Source organism: Corvus hawaiiensis, chromosome 6 (genome assembly GCF_020740725.1).
Source record: "Corvus hawaiiensis isolate bCorHaw1 chromosome 6, bCorHaw1.pri.cur, whole genome shotgun sequence".
Taxonomy (NCBI): domain Eukaryota; kingdom Metazoa; phylum Chordata; class Aves; order Passeriformes; family Corvidae; genus Corvus; species Corvus hawaiiensis.
In genome coordinates this window covers 55191311-55209022 of record NC_063218.1, presented here as the reverse complement: position 1 = coordinate 55209022, position 17712 = coordinate 55191311, and the positions used below count along the sequence as shown (strand labels likewise).

General features: G+C 41.2%; 1 long non-coding RNA gene across 3 annotated transcripts in view; it reads left to right on the top strand.

The window, feature by feature from the left end:
- LOC125327529 overlaps nt 1-16969 on the top strand; it is a 49577-nt gene extending 32608 nt beyond the window's left edge. For 2 of the 3 annotated variants that reach the window (XR_007204302.1, XR_007204300.1), the window contains exons 2-4: nt 2455-2622; nt 3090-3217; nt 14851-16969. This is a non-coding gene — a long non-coding RNA (uncharacterized LOC125327529). The remainder of the gene's footprint in view (nt 1-2454; nt 2623-3089; nt 3218-14850) is intronic. The other variant, XR_007204301.1, reaches the window with a different exon arrangement.
- The last annotated feature ends 743 nt before the right edge of the window (nt 16970-17712 follow it).

The following is a 17712-nucleotide window of genomic DNA, read 5'->3' as shown; positions in this document are numbered from 1 at the left end:
ATTTTTCTGTTCTTGGTACAGAAACAGGGAGGAAGCCTTTTGGTCTGATCCAACCTGATTTAAATAGCAAAATAAAAATCTTTCACTAGGCACTGTCTAGAATTATTTCAGTTTTCTTTGTACTGCTGATGGTGACTGAAGTCTTTGTCAAGGCTTGCCTTTCCATTCTGGTTAAAGCTGTATTTAAAAACCATGTTTAAAACATCAGCATGTTCTGTATTTATAGCTATTAACTATGGCATCATTCCAAGTTCTATTTTAAGACAACTTTTGTTCAGTTTCTGTGTGATGCTCCAGTTTCCCTATCCTCCCAGTGCAATGGGGGCTCCTGCTCCTCTGCTAGATTTTTAAGTTCCCTGTAAGCAGGTGTATATTTATCATCTGGGTGATTATCTAACATTGTTGAATAATTGCATCTTTTAATGTTTAGAACCTAAAGCTGCTCATCAGGCTTTTTGGTATTAACCTCTGTCTTGTTGCTCCTTTAAGAAATGATACCTTGCTTCTCCAATTGTTTCTAGTACTTTGGTATTGGGGTTCTTTTATTTTTCGTCTCAGGTTTCCCAGGACATAAAGATGGCATATTTTTATCTAAAATATATTCCAGAAACTTGCTGATGAGGTTGTGGTATGTATGTTTGTGCCTTCCCACAGGGACTATTTTTGAGCTAGAGGTTTCCAGATCAACTTACAGAATAGACTCCAGATGGTCTGGAATCCTTCTTTAGCAATCTATAGCTAATTAAACATTCAGCAAGAATGACTCTGTTTTTAAAGCTGAGCACAGTCTTTCAGAAAAACAGCATATTGATCTTTAGGTTTACTTTTCATAATTTCTTTTGTTTCATTACTTAGTGTTTCTCATTGCTGGTTCTTGCATCTTTGTTGTGTGGCTCAGGGGCCTCTGTGAGGCGCCTTGTATCTTATGTTTCAATCAATAAAGGAAATTAATAAGACCTCTGTGGGCCATTGCTTTTTTTTTCTCTAAGTTACTATGAAGGGGAGAAAATAAGGTTGTGCTGTGGCCTATATTTGTAGCAACTTCTACTTGCCAACTGATCTCATGGAACAAGACAAAAGGAGGTGAAGTGGATTGTGAGAACAGCATTCTTTTGTTTTCACGGGCTTGATTTGAGGTAAAATACAAACGAGCTGTATGCTGGCCTAGACTAAGCAGTGTTATTTTTGTACCTGAGTGCAAACAGCACAGTACAGTTAGTACAGAGACTATTCCTGGCCACCTGTAGTCAGAGAGACATATCAAGGAACAAACTCATCTCCAAGGAGCAGGTTCTGCTCCTTAAAGAACACAATCAAACTGGGGCTCCCATGAGATTTTTCTGTGAAGCATTCAAATCGGGATTAAGTGTTATCCATTATTTATTAAATGGTGGAAGTTATTAAATGCTGAGCATTATTCATTCCCTTCTGGAGGTATTGTTACAGGAATGTTTCCTCACTGTTCTAGAGCTGAGGGGCCATGGCATTGTGAGAATATTTTTACAGTGCAAAACCAGGCAAATATCAGTTAAAGGTAACAAAAACTTTTTCTGCATCTTATATACCCAAAGATTGTTCATAGCACTATCATTATTGTAAATCCTTGAATAAAGTTTGGCTCAGATTAATTCTAGATTTGATTCATTAAAACAGTTTCAGGCTTCTTGGATAAAGTTAGGACCATGCTTATTAAATATTTCGTTGATTAAAAGCCAGTGTATGTTATTGTTACATGTATATTGACTTAGTATTGGAAGTGATATAAATTGGCTTTAAAAAAAAAACTTAGGAATTATTTTTAAAAGGTCTTAATATATGAAAAAATATATCCCTTATAAATGTGACAATTAAGTTGGGGGTGGGGGGTTTGATTGTTTAATAGAGCTTTGGTTCTAGAGGCCTATGGGCCACTCTGGCAAATGAAGTTATCTGTGAACACAGGCTCTTCCAGGATCTGATTCAAAGGGTATTAAAGGCAGTGGGAAGCCCCTGGCCCTGGGAGTTCAGAGGCTACATGCTGTTCTGGGACTTCTTTCAGGTTTAATCTGAGAGTGAATTTACCTAACTGGAAGAAAAGAGAAGTGTGAGAGTAGCTGGAGGCAAATTCAGACATGTATAGAAACAGGTAGTGCTCAGTTTTTAGTGTAAATGAATGCAGGCTGGACTCCATAAGGTTTCTGGACTTTTCAAGTTACGACATTGCAGTTGAGTTACTTTTCAATTAAAAATTTAATGTACTTAACATCTTAAAACTCATTGGGTGAGATCTGAAAATTTATGACCTTAGCCTAGAGCGTATTTTAGTCAGTAGTCTTTGGAACAAATTCTGTTGTAAATAAAACATTACAGTGATATATTATGAAGGCAGAAAAACTTTTTGCTGTGGCACTGCACTACTGAAACTTAAACAGTCTTTTTTTTTTTTTTACTGAAATGGGTTTTCTCTCTACTCAGGAAATGTGTGAAGAACTTCCCATTGGATCAGAGTACAGGCAGTGAAGGATTCTCTGGATACCGAATGCTGGAAAAACATTCTGTGTACAGGCAAGCAAGGAAGGCTTCTCAGTTAACCTCTGTGGGTGTCAGGAGCCAGTGGCCAGGATTTACTGCATCAAATACATGGTAAACACAGAGGAACAGCAGCACAATGTATTGACTTGGGTGTAATTGTCCAACTGTTTTGTTTTCAGGAACCAGAAAGGGGTTTTGAGGGCAGGCAGAAAGGGGTCATTTCTCTTTTGTAATCTATCTTCTTTCCATCATGTCCACACATGTCAAGAAAAACACAGTATTTTATGGGACTAAAAAAAACAAAATCCCAGAAATTGAAGCATCTCTCCATCTCCAGGTCCCGGAAAGGCCAGAGATGAAGCTAGGAGAGCTAGAACAACAGCTTTTAAAATAGAATGGAGAGAGATAAAGTTCTCAAACTGCCTCAGAGAAGTCTAGTTCAATGTGCTGCATTGCTTATCCAGCCTAGAGCTAATTTATTGTTCATATTGATTGCAGAAGTCAATCAGAATCCTCTATGTCTATGTGCACATAATAACTAATTCCTAAATGAAGGCTTGCTTTATGTACACCTGCAGGTACACAAATACACTTTAGGTGTGTGGTGAAAGCTGATGTCTCAACTCACAAATGGGATGCCTCCAGGATTTATTTTTAACTTTTATGAGGAAAGGAGAATTACAAGAGATGTGGACAGGTGAGTTAGGTAAGTGCCTTCAAAAAGAAGCACCAAAAACCAAGTTCCTCAATTAGTGCTTAAATTAATTTTGCTTTCCAGAAGTCTTTAATTGCACTGGACTTTATAATCAGGTGGTCCACTTTTGCCTTATGTTCATATTTCTTCTATGTTTGTGTGCAATGAAAAAGCCTCAGTATTAGATTTGCAATGGGTAATGCTGACGAGTCCTATGAGGAAAAATATGACAAGTTTACATCAAGTTGGTTAACATGATAGGTCTCAGAAATTACTGGTGAACATTGCAGACAAGGGTATTTGCTAGTATAACTTCCCTTCCTGTGGGTGCTGAAATATTGGTGTATGGGCTGGGGTATTACTGTAAATCTTAGCAAGCCTGAAAGTCAGCAGCTCAGTGTGGTGTGATGTGCTTGCAATGAATCTTGTCATCTGTAAATCCAAGTTCGCTCTCCTAAAGGTCAGAACTGCCAGGACTCACTGGTGCATCTGGTATTAACTTTCATTATTTCCATTGGCATTGAAAGAGGATACAAATCATGAAGTGTTTCCAAAATTAGATACGGTATTACAACCTCTCCCAGGTCCTTGAGTCTCTGCTATGAGTCATTTCTTTTAGCGTCTGTTTCAGCTCACGGTGGTACGAATAGAGCCTGTGCTTGTATCCCATTCCTGATGAGATTTAGAAATTGAATTAGGCACAAAGGGTGTATTTCACTCTGGGCACCTTCATCCTCTCAGCCCTGCAGTTGGGGGAGCAGTGGTTCTGTAGAACTCCCTCTGACAGACCATCAAATAAGTGCTTCTCACCCATGGTGGGGCTGAGCTGTTTTGGCTTGACTTCATCCCAGTGATTAGAATTATGTCCTCCTCACCAAGCAGAACAAGGCTTAATCACCAGTGAATTTCACTCTTCTGAGTGAAGTTGGATTGCCACTGAAAATCCTAACTTCTTCCTTACTTCAGTAGTCTTCAACTTCTAATATTTTTTCTATAATTCTTGACCACCTCAAGACAAAGTTGACCTCTTCATGTAAATCCTGAGGTACTGCCTGGTGTGGCACATGCCGCTTGTGAAATCATCACTGTTGCCCTTCATGTGTGGATAGCAACTAATAGACAATAAATACATTGGTTTAGTTGATATGTTCATTTTAATAATTATTAACTTAAAGCTTGATGGCTATATAAAAAGTAAAAGGAGCATCACCAGTGCTGTTTTGCAGGTTAATATCATATGGATCTGCAGAAAGTTTTAAATAAAGTTATGTCTTTTATTTGCACACTTTCCACAGGATTTTGTGGCATATTCTGTTTTGATTGTGGGTTTTTTGGACTGTACTGGGCAAAATTAGATGTACACAATGGTCTCCATAATATTGCTGATCCGACAAGGCATAAGTACTCTGTCACTGATGCATGGGAACATATTGCTGTTCTGTATCTCTAGCTAATACTTAAATGATCACAGAATTGTTTCATGGAATGGTTTGGGTTGGAAGGGACCTTAAATCTCATCTAGTTCCAACACACTGCTGTGGGCAGGGACACTTTTCACTAGACCAGATTGCTCAGAGCCCCCTCCAACCTGGCCGTGAATACTTCCAGGAATGGGGCATCCACAATTTCTCTGGACAACCTGTGCCAGTGCCTCACCACCCTCACAGGGAAGAATTTCTTCCTAATATCCAAACTAACCCTGCCCTCTCAGTTTGAAGCCATCCCTCCTAGTTCTACCACTACCTGCCCTTTTCAGAAGTCCCCCTCCAGCTCCCTTGTAGCCCCTTTTAGCACTGGAAGGTGTTGCAAGGTTTCCCTGGAGTGTGTTCTTCTCCAGGCTGAACACCCCCAGCTCATGGTGGTGGTGTATGACGGGCTGCCAAGCCTTTCAGGGCCAGTAGTAAACATCAGGGAAATACTACTGTAGGGGATATAAATAGCAGCTTGTACATGTAGCACCTGTGACCACATGATTCTGAAAGAAGCATAAAATAACCTTGTAAGGCTTTTAGGGTAGAAAGCCCAAGTACTTCCAGTATTTGAAGTATTTATATAACCATTAGAAACAGAATTGTTTTCTTTGGGTGTCTTAAATGTAGAAGCAACATCTCTGATGTTCCTAGGAAGTGCAGCTCTACCCTGTACGCCTAGAACAACCAGGCAGTAAAAGAACAGTAAGCCCCAAAGGCCTCTCATGTAAATGGATATGGATGTGGTGTTATAACCAGGGTATGAGCTGGGGCTGCCCAGGGTCCCTGACACAAATGTTCTCCACTGAGTGTTCTTCCCCTGTAGTACCCTCTAACCAACAGTGGTGCTTCATCTTGTCCAGAAACTGAGCAAAAATACAGCAATTTCACTCACTCTGTACAAGACTGGGGAAAAAGCTTATGTCTACTTTTCCCAACGATATCCCTTCTGCAGTTGCTAGGGAAAAAACCCAACAAATCCCAATGCTGTCTTTTTATGGTAGTTTCGTATAATTTTATATTAATAATTGCTATAGTTCCCTAGGCATTAACACCTGTTTGGCTTTTATGAGCCAAATAATTGAATATGAAACTGAGCTCAAGTTGCTGAACTTTGCTTGCCCTGGTCACTGATTATTATTAGGCTCAATGGCTCCTGCTTCTCAGAATGTTAAATTAGTTCTGAGCTTGCCCAAGCGGCGCTCACTGGGATGACCCCGAAACTTTGCATTGGATGAAATGAACAGACCAAACAGCTTTAGCTGGTTGCTTTCCACGTCTTGAGGAACTGCAAACTGTCAACAATGCAGAGGTGCATTGATGGAGCACTCTGTTATGGATGTCACAGTCTGGAATGGTAATACACTGATTATGTTACATCCTTTTGTATGCTCTGATGTGCACACTAAGTCACAGCTCTTTTAAGAATGTGTTCCAGTACATTACCTTAAAAACCTAAAACCTTGACCATGTAAAACCTCATAATTCCAGCATTTTTGGGATGTTCATATGCTGATGGTTTTGTGGTGTTTTTTCTAAATTTGGAATACCTTTCCCTTCCCTGCAGTTTAGAGTATAAATCAACCCCCAGTATTGGTGATAATTCTACAGTGAAAGGGGAGTTTTGGAGGAAGCTCTAATCTTAAAAGCTAAACAAAGTAGGAAAAAGTTGTAATGAAAAAAAATTACCCTTTAGCTGAGACCTTTTTCTACTGAGCTTTAGCCTGGAGCACATTGTTACAGGCAAGTTATAAACCTGTAAAACAATGTTTCTTGTAAAGCAGAGCCAATGATCTATGATAGTTGAAAGCAGAGTTTATGGTCTAAAACATCCTAGAAATTGTTTGAAATACTTAATGCATCCTTCAAACACATAAATTCTAGAGCTATGTGAAGTTTTGCTGGCTGTTTGATTCTCTGGGGGACAAGTTTTGGGTGACTGATGGCTATTTGTTAAGGTCAGCAAAAATTAATTCAGCTCGTAAGAAACACATTTCTGGTGAGAGACTCTGGAATCACCTTTAAAGAAGCACTGTTCTTTAAAACAAAAAGGGAGTCTTTTATTTAAAATACAAGCTAGTCACAAACCACCATCTTACTATCACATCACAGAAATTTTGGACTTGGAGAGGTCCTTGTCTGCCATGCAGCTCATATTCTTCCTTGTTCATCTGTCAGCTATATTTATTAGTGCTAATGTAAGTGTATTTTTTATTTAAAAGCTTCTGATATTTTAATCACTGTTAATTTTTAATCACTGTTAATTAAAAAGTAGCTTCAAATAAATTGAATGTGTAAACCAAGGCCTCATTCTACTTTAGCTTAGACAGCTTCTTCACTTGGGCAGATCTCCCATCAAAACCAGCTCAGTTGTGCCATGCTCAGCTCAAAATCAGGTTAGCCTGAGCAGTGAGGGCAAACCCATGTCCTGCCCTAGGAAAGCTGCTTTCCTGATCCATAATGGCATTGACTAGTAAAGACTGTGAAGCCAAAATCCTACTTTTCTTTTATCTGGGAAAAAGAAGGGACAGGGAACATTTCCTCCTACTTGCCTTCCCAAGGCAGGAAGGAACATCGAGGATATCTTTCTTCACTGAATTTCTTAGATTTGTGCCCTAAGCCAATGAGGACAGGAGGACATAGGTCAGCTCCATATCAAAATCCATCTGGGCAACAGCCAGAGAGCCCAGCCTGGGTGCAGGGAGGGTATGAGGCCGAGCTAACCCCTGAGCTATAGCCCCTCCCCGGGGGTTATTTGAGCAATGGATAAACAGGACTTAAATTCTACATTTTGGCTTGATGCTGTTGTTCTTATGAGTCGTTGCTCAGAGACGGTCAGGGGAAGGAGAGGTGTGGGCAGCACTGGTGCAGTTTTCTTCCTTAGGAAACGGTGTCCCAAGTGAGATGATGTCAGCGTGTTTGTAACAGGCAGGGTCTCAGGCTAGGATGGTGACAAGGAGGGGAATGATATTGTCAGTTACTTTTAATAAAGCTTTTCTTCAGCGTTAGATTAGAGATATGACACCATAAATGAGGCTGCTGAATGACAGGGCTTTGCCTCCAAATGCAATGTTATTAAGGTGAGCTTCCAGTGACATTCCCTACCCCAGGCTACTGGCAGATTAAGCAAGCCATCTCTATTGCTATTGGCACTGATGCAGGATTGTTTCTTTCTCATATCTTCTCTATGCCTTGTCAGTAGAAACTGTGATCATTCCCTTCACAGTCACCAGAGGTGGTTCCATGAGGCATCAGAGGATGCTGAGTCATTTTTCTTGCTCTCAGCCTGGTGGCTCAGCAAGCCTGAGACCAGGGTATCAGTCATGTACTGCACTGGTGTCATGGAGGGCTGTCACAGGCTCTGCTTGGAGTGCACACAGCTGAAACAGCAGAGGATAGCAGGCAAAAATCCATCTTCCCATCTCTGTTCTTTACATTCAATGTATTAGTCAAATGCCCACAAGCCTGTGAATTTTGTTTTAAAAATGCTTATTTCACTTTGTGATAAATGAAGAGAAGCTTAAGTGGGGGCAGTTTTTGAGCATTTTTAGGGAGTTTTAGGAAGCAGTAGGGGGAAAATGAGATCTTGACACAATCAATACCAAGGAACGTTCTCTAGAAATTAAACAGAAAGACTTGTATGCAAAATCCCCAGCTCTAGCAGTTTGAAAGGGACCTTAGAGAGAGGAAACAGCTTAAGATGTATCTTTGCCCTTGGCTGTTTTTCAAAGACTGAGGAGGATAACTCATGTGATGGCCCACACCAGCCCTAATTCTAGCCCTGACATGAGGAACATATGGTAGTGTAGGAAAAATAATAGTTTAAGGGTTGTAGCTGGAATGCACTGTGCTACAGCTGTTTCCCAGGGCTTGGAAAGGGGTTCTGAGGAGCAAAGTATGAGCTGGGGCTAACTAAGCCTCTGCAGAGTCTAGGGGGAAACACAGCCTGAGGAACACAAAGGGAGTTTCAGAATCTCTTTTCTCCTGCTTGGTGTCAGTGCTGGAACACAAACAATTTCTTAGCCAAAAGTAACAGCAAGCTGAATTGCTTTAATTGACAGCTGAAAGCTAATTTTGCACATTTCTAGTGGCATAAAGGGTTTTCAAGATGGATAATACGGATGGATAAATACTTTATTTTTGTACTTTTTTTTTAAAGCTTTCCAGTTTCCGCCATGTTCCAGCCTGCTGCAGTCACTGCACTCTTCAGACAAAACTTGGGAGAATGAATCTGTCACAACATGACATGACAGGCACCTGCCATCTGTGTCTGAGCATTACTCTCCAGGAATCAGAGTGCATGAAAGCAGCCTTGTTCATGGGGTGTGCCAGTCACTCCCTGACAGCCTCCCTCTCACTTCATAAAGAGCCTATTAGCAATGGTGATGAACCATGCTCGTCCATTTACCAGCAGAACAGGAATTATTAGCTCTAATAAATATATTATTATGTAGCCATTAGGTATCAGTTATAAAGCTGCTTAATGTCTGCATGATTACTTGTAAATGGATTTGGAAAGCAGCTAAATTGGTTATTTATTGCCCGTATGGAACAGCATTATTTATTGGCTTGGCTCAGTAAGTTTGATTTTTCAAGCTAAAATGAGATTCTAAGTCTGTAATGAGCTAACCAGGGTGTAAGTCGATTCAGGAAAAGTATATTTTTCTGAAGAAATGCTAAATTTAATGGTAAATATGATTCTAGAATTACCTGGTTTCTCTTTCCTTTCAAGTTCATTAACTAATTACTTTAAAATGTGCTCCTGAGACAAAAATCTGAGAAACTAGGGAATTTAATACAAGCTGCATTGAGATGCTGCTTCCAAGTGGCCCTGTGTGTCAGCAGCTCCCTGCTTGGCAGATCATTTGCTGTACCAGCACTTAAAAATTTGCTGCTACAATACCTTAAAAGCCTGAAGCAAGTTTAATTTCATGGGATGTAGTCTTCTCACTGAGGTTGATCCTGTTTATCTCCACTGTGTAAAAACTAATTTTTGGCTGATTATTTTCTAGAAAAGAAAGGCTGGGGGTACAGCCTGCTGATTGAACTCTAACAAAGAAAGGCAAGGCAAGAAAAACACTGAGGAAAAGTCAGCAAGTGCCAGAGTGCAGTGTTTGCTCCTTCAGTAATATTTAATGCATGTTAAACATTTAATCCAATAGGCAGATATTTCACATGGATATGCTCCTAGACTATCAGAACAAGAAAGAAAGAAGCACTTTATCGCCCCTGAAATATGTTGGATTGCTTTTAACTACAGAAGGCTGCTGACTTCCATGGGTGTAACAGGGACTTGGGAAGCTCTCGCATTTGATTTTGTTCAGTAGTGAAAAGAAGTTCCTGTGAAGCAGATCAGTATTATTTGACTTGTATTTCTGGTGAGCACAGAGCTCAGACTTCTAATTAAATATCGTCTAAAAATATCTGCAGATTGTGGTAGGAGGGACAGGGGGTTGGAATCCCAGTGAAAAGGTTGCCACAGCTGAGTGGCACAGCTGAGTGTATTAAAGACCTCCAAGGGGTTCAGGGGACACGCCAAAGCTAATGAAGGCCAAGATGGAAAAGGCACTGCGGAATTCAAACAAGCTGTTGGATGGGATGTGCTGGCAGGGGGAAGCCACTTTCCCCTCACAACATTCCCCCAGGGTTTTTTGTCTCCTTGTCCTGCCTTGCAGCAGGAGATGGGGCAGAGGCTCACTGCCTCTGACGCTCACAACAGGTACAGGGAGGACAACCACTGCTTTTAAAACATAAGCAGGCAGAAGAACAAAAGACCAATGTTAGAGGCCAGTCCCATGTGATTGGTGTCTTTTTATTTCCCCTGGGCTGCAGAGAAGGTTGCAGAAATGCCTGAGTTGTTTGCAAAGGCACAGCTCCCTGGGAAGGATTTGAGGGCCTACAGAGACATTGCTGAATCTCTGAGAGTATTTGGCCTTTTGCTGGCTGCATTTGCCAGTATTTAGTGAACGATGGAATAGATGTCTGCTGTTCCAGTTGTGTCAGACTTAGAAACAATGGGAGATTTTTCAGCTAAATGCTTTTTGTTCTCAAATAAAGACTAGGCTTTTTACACAACAGAAATAGTTTCAACCCAAAAAAAAAAAAAAAAAAAGTTCTTATTTTTAACAGTCTTTGTCTTGAAATCCAGCCCCTACCTTCTTGAATGAAAACCTACTGCTATTTGCAATAAAAAACCCATATTTGTCTCAGTGTTGAAGCAAACCTGGAGGAAAAAAAATGCATCAAAACCAAGATTAATGTTTTCAGGTAATTGGAAGAGAATGCTGGTCTAAAATTGAACTCTTCCCACCTCAGCTTCTATCTTCAAAATGCTTGAATTACCCAATTTTAATACCTCTTAAAAACAGAATCTCAGATACTTAAGTCATGGCTGAGGTTTTGAGGTTTTTCTTATAAACTGCTTTTTGTGTTACAACCATATGATTAATCATGAGTGAGAACTGAATTTCTGGTGAGGAAACCTTTCCTGCCTTACAGATGTTTCCAGGCTCAGGGCTGTGTGCAGCTGGCAGTTATCCTGCTGCAGGCTGCTGGATAACATCTCTCCTCTCCCAACACAGCTTGCTTTCTCCATTTCACAGTACAGAAGAGGTGACTAGCAAACATCCTGTTAAATTTGTAAAAATGGGAAGAAGGAAGGAGAAATTCTAGAGAGAAATGGCAGGATGTGCCAGAAACAGTGTTTTGCAAATTAAAAAAAAAAAAGGCAGGTGGTAGGACAGTGTTGTACCTAGATGGAGTGAGAAAAGTACTTAAGGAATCTTTTGGGAATCAGACACACTGCCAGCACTTTACATCTTCTACAAACAATTATAGACATTAGAAACTTCCTTAACTTTGTAAATATAGAAGCACTAAGTGATTGCAAAGAATTTTGGTTTTGGTTTATGGCTGGAGGTTCCTTGCTTGGTTTAGTGGATTGTAGTGCTGTTTTTAGCTCCTTTGTACTGGCTTCTTTCTGTTTTAAATTGACCAAAATGTAATAAAACCCACGTGGGTGTTTTTACAGATGACAGCAAGGGCATCCAACATTAATGCTATAAGGCTCTGCCACCAGCATCCAAGGGCAGTGTCACTGCAGCTGGAAATCACAGTGGTCAGATTTTCCATGGGCTGCTGACAGGAAAATGTAACATATGCTGTATTTCACAAGTACTTATATTTTCAATTCTGCATCACAGCTTGTTGCCTATTATTTCCTTGTGGTTCACTGTTCAGGCTTGAGGAACATTTTTCTCGATTTACAGCTCTATTAAACTGATAAATCAATCACTTGTGTGAAGGGAGGCAGTTTGCTGACATTTGCTTTGCCAACACACTGCCACCCACAACAGCATTCACAAGGTCCTCAAGGATATGGTAAGAGGGAGGAAGCTTTCCCTGTAACTTAATTTTTAAAGCATGAAACCTGATTCTGGTGCTCTGAGCAACTTCAATGAGAATATTTTTGAAGAGCTGTCACTTGCTAATCCAATATTTAACTTGGTTTTTTTTTTACATTGCTGTATAACAAAATAGCTGCAGTATTGTTCAAGATGTAAAAGACATTTTTCTAAAAAATGACCACCTTAGGCTTTTAAAACTGTAATTACCAGAAGGAAAGAAAACAGAAAACAAACGTTTTGGGGAGCTACACAGAGTATTTTTACCAGTGTTTAAATTGTCCGACAGCTGTACTCTGGGATTTGCTCATCTTCCCTTGAGTGCATGCTTACTTCTGAAACAAAAGTGTCAAGGCAATTATTTTCAGAATGGTCTTGAGACTTCTGTCTGTGGTGCATAAGTTGCTCTATTATGTGACCATTGGTTTAAGCAGTGGTAGACCTTTTTTTCCCTCCTACACCAGACAGTAGTGAGGTTACCTGGATCCTGTAGGTAGAGTTCACTGTACCATGCAGGAGAGTTCCAGCCTTTAGTTATGAGCTGCAGAACAGTGCCAGGGTCTGAGAAAGAGGGTGGGAAAGCAGAGTTCTTGTTGGAGCTTGGTTTCGAACAGGGGACTGCCCAGGTACAGCAGAACAAAGATCCTTTTTTGTTGTCTTCAACTGAACAACCACAGCCAGATCCCTTCTGTTAACACAAGTGATTTTGCACAGTGAAGTAGAAAGAATCATATACACTGTGCTATCTGTTTGAAGACTGGTAGTCTTCTCCTTAGGCAATATAGATAAGTTTGGGGTTAAATTTTATTATTCTGAGCTAGTGGTTTTGTCAAAATCAGCTTATTAATACATATTGCCTCTTTGTTAGGATGATGAATTTATACAAGCTTTATTGAAGTTATTCTTCTTTTGTATGGGTGTAATTGATGGGAGAACTGGCTGAGTGTCTTGGAAAGAGGGAATGTGAAAAAATAAAATGAAGAAGCATGTACTCTGTCAGCAGGGTTTCTCATACGAGTAAGTTTATGCTAATTTTATGTTTCATCATTTATCATAATGCCAGGATGAATCCTTTCATGCCTACATAGGATTTAAATAAAATTAGTAAGAACTTTTGTGTAACTTCTGCAGTAGCACTGAAGGGAACAAATGAACATAATGTGCATAATTATTTTCCTGTTTTGCAGTGAGAGACTTAGTTGTTGGTCTTTTGTTTGCATTTGACATATAATTCTCTTCCCTAATATTTCCCTGTGCCATTCTCCTGGTGTTCAGCATTAGACAAACCTGCATCTTCAGGTGAGTGCTGTTCTCAGCAGTGCAGCTGTGATACTGCAGAGGGCAAGCAGGACCATCTCCAGGCCTCCTGGCAGGTTGGGCTGTGTCAGGACTGTGGGTTGTAAAGCACGTGAGGCTGCTTGGAGCACTGAGCTTAGCAGCTGCAGTTTCCTTGTCTAGGGAGCCATTCAAGACACTGGGATGGTGCCTGTTTGCTCTTTGCATTATGAAAGCAGATTCTGACAAAAATTTAGGTGTTTCAAGATGCATTCTGCATGTATACACTGATGAATGAGGAAGATGGAAGAGAAGAAAAGCACCTCAAGGAGGAAAACTCAAGTCTGGGTGCAATAAAGTGATGTTTTGTACTGCTACACTTGTTAAGAAGCCTTGCTTGCCTTTCAGATCCGGTTCAGTCTTGTCCTTACTTAGAGAAACTCTCTCAGGGATAGCCTAAATTCCCTGTGCTCTTGAAAATACATAAAACATAAATAAAATTTTGTCTAACTTAAAGTAGCCAGCTGTGAACAATACAACAATATGTACTGTGTCATAATATCTGAAGTATTGATCCTCTGGACTTCTGTCTCTCAATTGGAGAGATAGGGATTTGATGGATGGACTGCTGAGGGGAGGAGGAATTGGTTGGATGAGTGCATCTAGAGGGAGATAGATGACAACAAGTGTCCATAGGGGTCTGTTTTGGCACCAGTATGTTTGCTATCTTTGCCAAGGACACAGCCAGTGGGATCCAGTGCACCCTCAGCAGGTGTGGAGACAACACCAAGCTGAAGTTGGAACACCTGAGGGACAGGATGCCATCCAGAGGGAGCTGGACAAGCTCCTCAGCACGGGAAAGACATGGACCTGTTGGAGTAGGTCCAGAGGAGGGCCACAAAAATGATCAGAGGGCTGGAGCACCCCTTCTGTGAGGAAAGGCTGAGAGGGTTGGGGTTGTTCAGCCTGGAGAAGAGAAGGCTCTTGGGAGACCTTATTGCAGCTTTCAGTACTGAAAGGGGGCTTATAAGGACAATGGGGACAGACTTTTAATTAGGGCCTGTAGTGACAGAACAAGGGAAGTTTTGAACAAGGAGGGTGGTGAAACACTGCCACAGGTGGCACAGAGAGGTGGTGGATGCCCCATCCCTGGAAACATTCAAGGCCAGGTTGGATGGGGCTCTGAGCAACCTGATCCAATTGAAGATGTCCCTGCTCATTGCAAGGGTGTCAGGCTGGATGAGCTTTAAAGGTCCCTTCCAGCACAAAGTATTCTGTGATTCAATGATTATGAATTCTGAATGTGTCTCATTTCACTACATCAAAATGCATCTTTAGAGAGAGTTGTTTTTAAACCCTCTTCTGTTCTGCCTCTTCACTCGACTGCTCTGTCTGTCCTAAGCTGACTCTCTGTACACTGTGAATAATATAATTGTTCCTTTTCACTGAATATCAAACATAAGAAGCCCTATTCTACTATATTTAAAAAATCTGCCAGATTCTCTTGTGCCTTTGCAAAGACATCACCAGTGAAACTGTCAGAAGACCACGGTGTGTGAAGAGCTGCATCTTTTGCCATCTATTCTATTACTAAAGCAAAGATCTTTTACTTTCCTGATGTTATTGGAGATACCATTTCTACAGGTGAGAACTTAACATTGTCCAATCACAAGACCTCAATTTATATATTATTTGCTGTCATTAAATATTTAGGCCACACTGTCCCACGTCTTTGTTGTAATTTCTCTGGGCTGAAAGAGTATAGCCTCAACTACTTCATTTCTGTTGCTTTCCTTGTGCTGGCCTCAGCTTATGTGCTATGTATACTGTGCAGAGTAATGAAAAATTTGAAAAATCAGTTGAGATATTTGGATGTTTAATTGGCTTAAGCTCACCTCCCAGCTGTGGGAATGTGGGAGCTTACACAGAGAAGGTGATGGGACCAAGGCAAAGGGCAAGTGATGGGGTCTTGCTGCTGGAAATTGTGTCACTGTGGATAAAAAACTATCGTGTTTGGCTGGGCAAAGAAAGATGTCGGGAAGAAATATGTGAAAATGCCCAGGGGAGTGAATATCAGTGGTTCTTAATGCCACTAACAGTTTCAGGTCAGACAGCTTGCAAACCATGCTTGGATTTTGAGGGATATGCAAGAGCTCTAAACCTGGGTAGACAGACATAATTTTGAGAGAGTGAGAGTTGCTTATTGAGGATAAAATGGATACTGTGAAGGACTGAAGATGGCACTGAAACTTCCAGCTTGTTAAAGTCTAAGACATTAATTTCATTCTTTGAATCAATGTGTGTACATCCAAGGAAATCCTTCCTTTCTGATGGATGGGTGTGATGCTAATGTCAAAGCGCACCTGCTGTCTGCAGGCCATACAGAAAGTGAGAAATGACAGACTCACCAAGCTCCTTCTTTATTAAATTTGTGTGGTGCTTGAAGGGAAGGGGCACAGGCTATGACTGTTTTAATGTTCTGGATCAGTAAGTGTTTCCCTGCTGCACAACAAGCACTTCAAAACTGATCATTCTTCCTGTGCTCCAGGCTTCACATCCACCACTGCTCAGTGCACCCAGCACTGCTGGCATTCCCATCCTGGAAAAGGCCACTTTTCACAGACATTGTCACATTGCAGCTCCTACATGAAACAAAGCACACCTAATCCTTTAAACACCTGAGGTACCTACTTGCAAATCTTTCTGAATTTGTCCTTGGCCCATGAATGCAAACTGTGGCATTAAGACAAAGGCTTGTTTTCAAAGTTATAAATAGCGTAGTTCTTATTGTTGTCATAGAATCTGTGGCATAATCCTGTGAGGAGTATTGTGCTTGTCACACCAGACAGTACAATCCATGTTTTGTTTACCCTTTCCCCATTCTGGTTCTCAGTTTATAGCAGTGCCAGCTGCAGGTGTGGTGGAGGCTTTATGACATTTCTCTGACGTGAAGCTGAGACCATTAACTCTGACCCCTCTTTCAGAACATTTTCTGCATCTCTGCCTTACCTGTTTTCATTGATTCTGACTGCTATGAAAACCCTTTTTATATTGCAACACATACTCAAAACCACAAATGTTACAGATCTGGATCATGAATTTATTCTTTCCTAGTGTTCATCCAGCCCATGGCAGTTACCATGTGACAGCAGCTCTGGGAAGTACCTGGACATTTTAGAATGTGGTACTTTCTGTTGAAAAGATGATTTTTGCCAGATATGTTTCACACCATAAATATGCCACTGTACATGGTTTGGTGAAAAACTCCACAAAACAAAAGGAAAGGAGGCAAAACAATTTGCCTGTTCTAGCCATATGTCCTGGGTTGCAGTGTATTCTATTACCATCCTCATGAGCTGTTGAAACCAGGTGGGGCAGTGTTTCCTTGCCTCCTCCCTCCGGACTATCTTCTGTTAATGAGCCCATCAACGCCTTGCTTAATGACTCATCATCCCGTTGTGAGATGCTCCACCCAGAGGGAGGAACCAAGCATTCCACCCTGGATATAATCTGAGATTCCAAACACTAGAAACAACCTTCTCACTGGATTTCCAGAGGACAGGAGCTACACAGCCACCACTGGACCTTCTGAGGAAGAGCAACCCCTTTCTACAGGATCACTGCTTCAACAGAACCACATCCATCACTTCAGGAGGACTGCCACCACCACCCTGACTAACAGGGTGTCAGGTTGTATCCTGACTCTGTCAGTTTAACCCAGTGTTTTCTGCCTTTATTTTTTTGATTTCCCCATTAAATTGTTATTCAGACGTGGTGCCTCCCACTGGTTTGTTTTCAAACTAGTACACCATAGGAGGGGTAATTCTTTCAAGACATGTAGGGATAGGATTTTTGTTTTAAAGTCAATTTGCTACTGGCTACCAGTCATTACTGCTTGCCTTTGTGTAGATGCTATACCTTAACAGGCTTCCCTCTGCTGAACGTGCCTGAGTTCAGAATTTAGGGTCCAAATGAGAATGCACATGCACATCAGCTTAAAATGTATCTGCTCTGCTCTTAACAAACCATTTCTGGGATAGGATACTCTTTTTTTCTCTTCAGACCATTTCCTCAAGTCCTGTCACTGGTGAAGAGATCAGTGTCCGTCCCTCCTCTTCCCTTTGTGAGGATATTGAAGACCACAATGAGGTCTCCCCTCAGTCTTCTCTTCTCCAGGCTGAACAAACTCAGAGACCTCAGCTTCTCCTCACAAGACTTCCCCTCCAGACCCTTCACCATCCTCATGGCCTCCTTCGGGCATTCTCTAATACATTAATGTCTTTTCTATACTGTGGCACCCAAAACTGCCCCCAGGAGTCGAGGTGAGGCCACCCCAGTGCAGAGCAGAGCTGAACTCCCC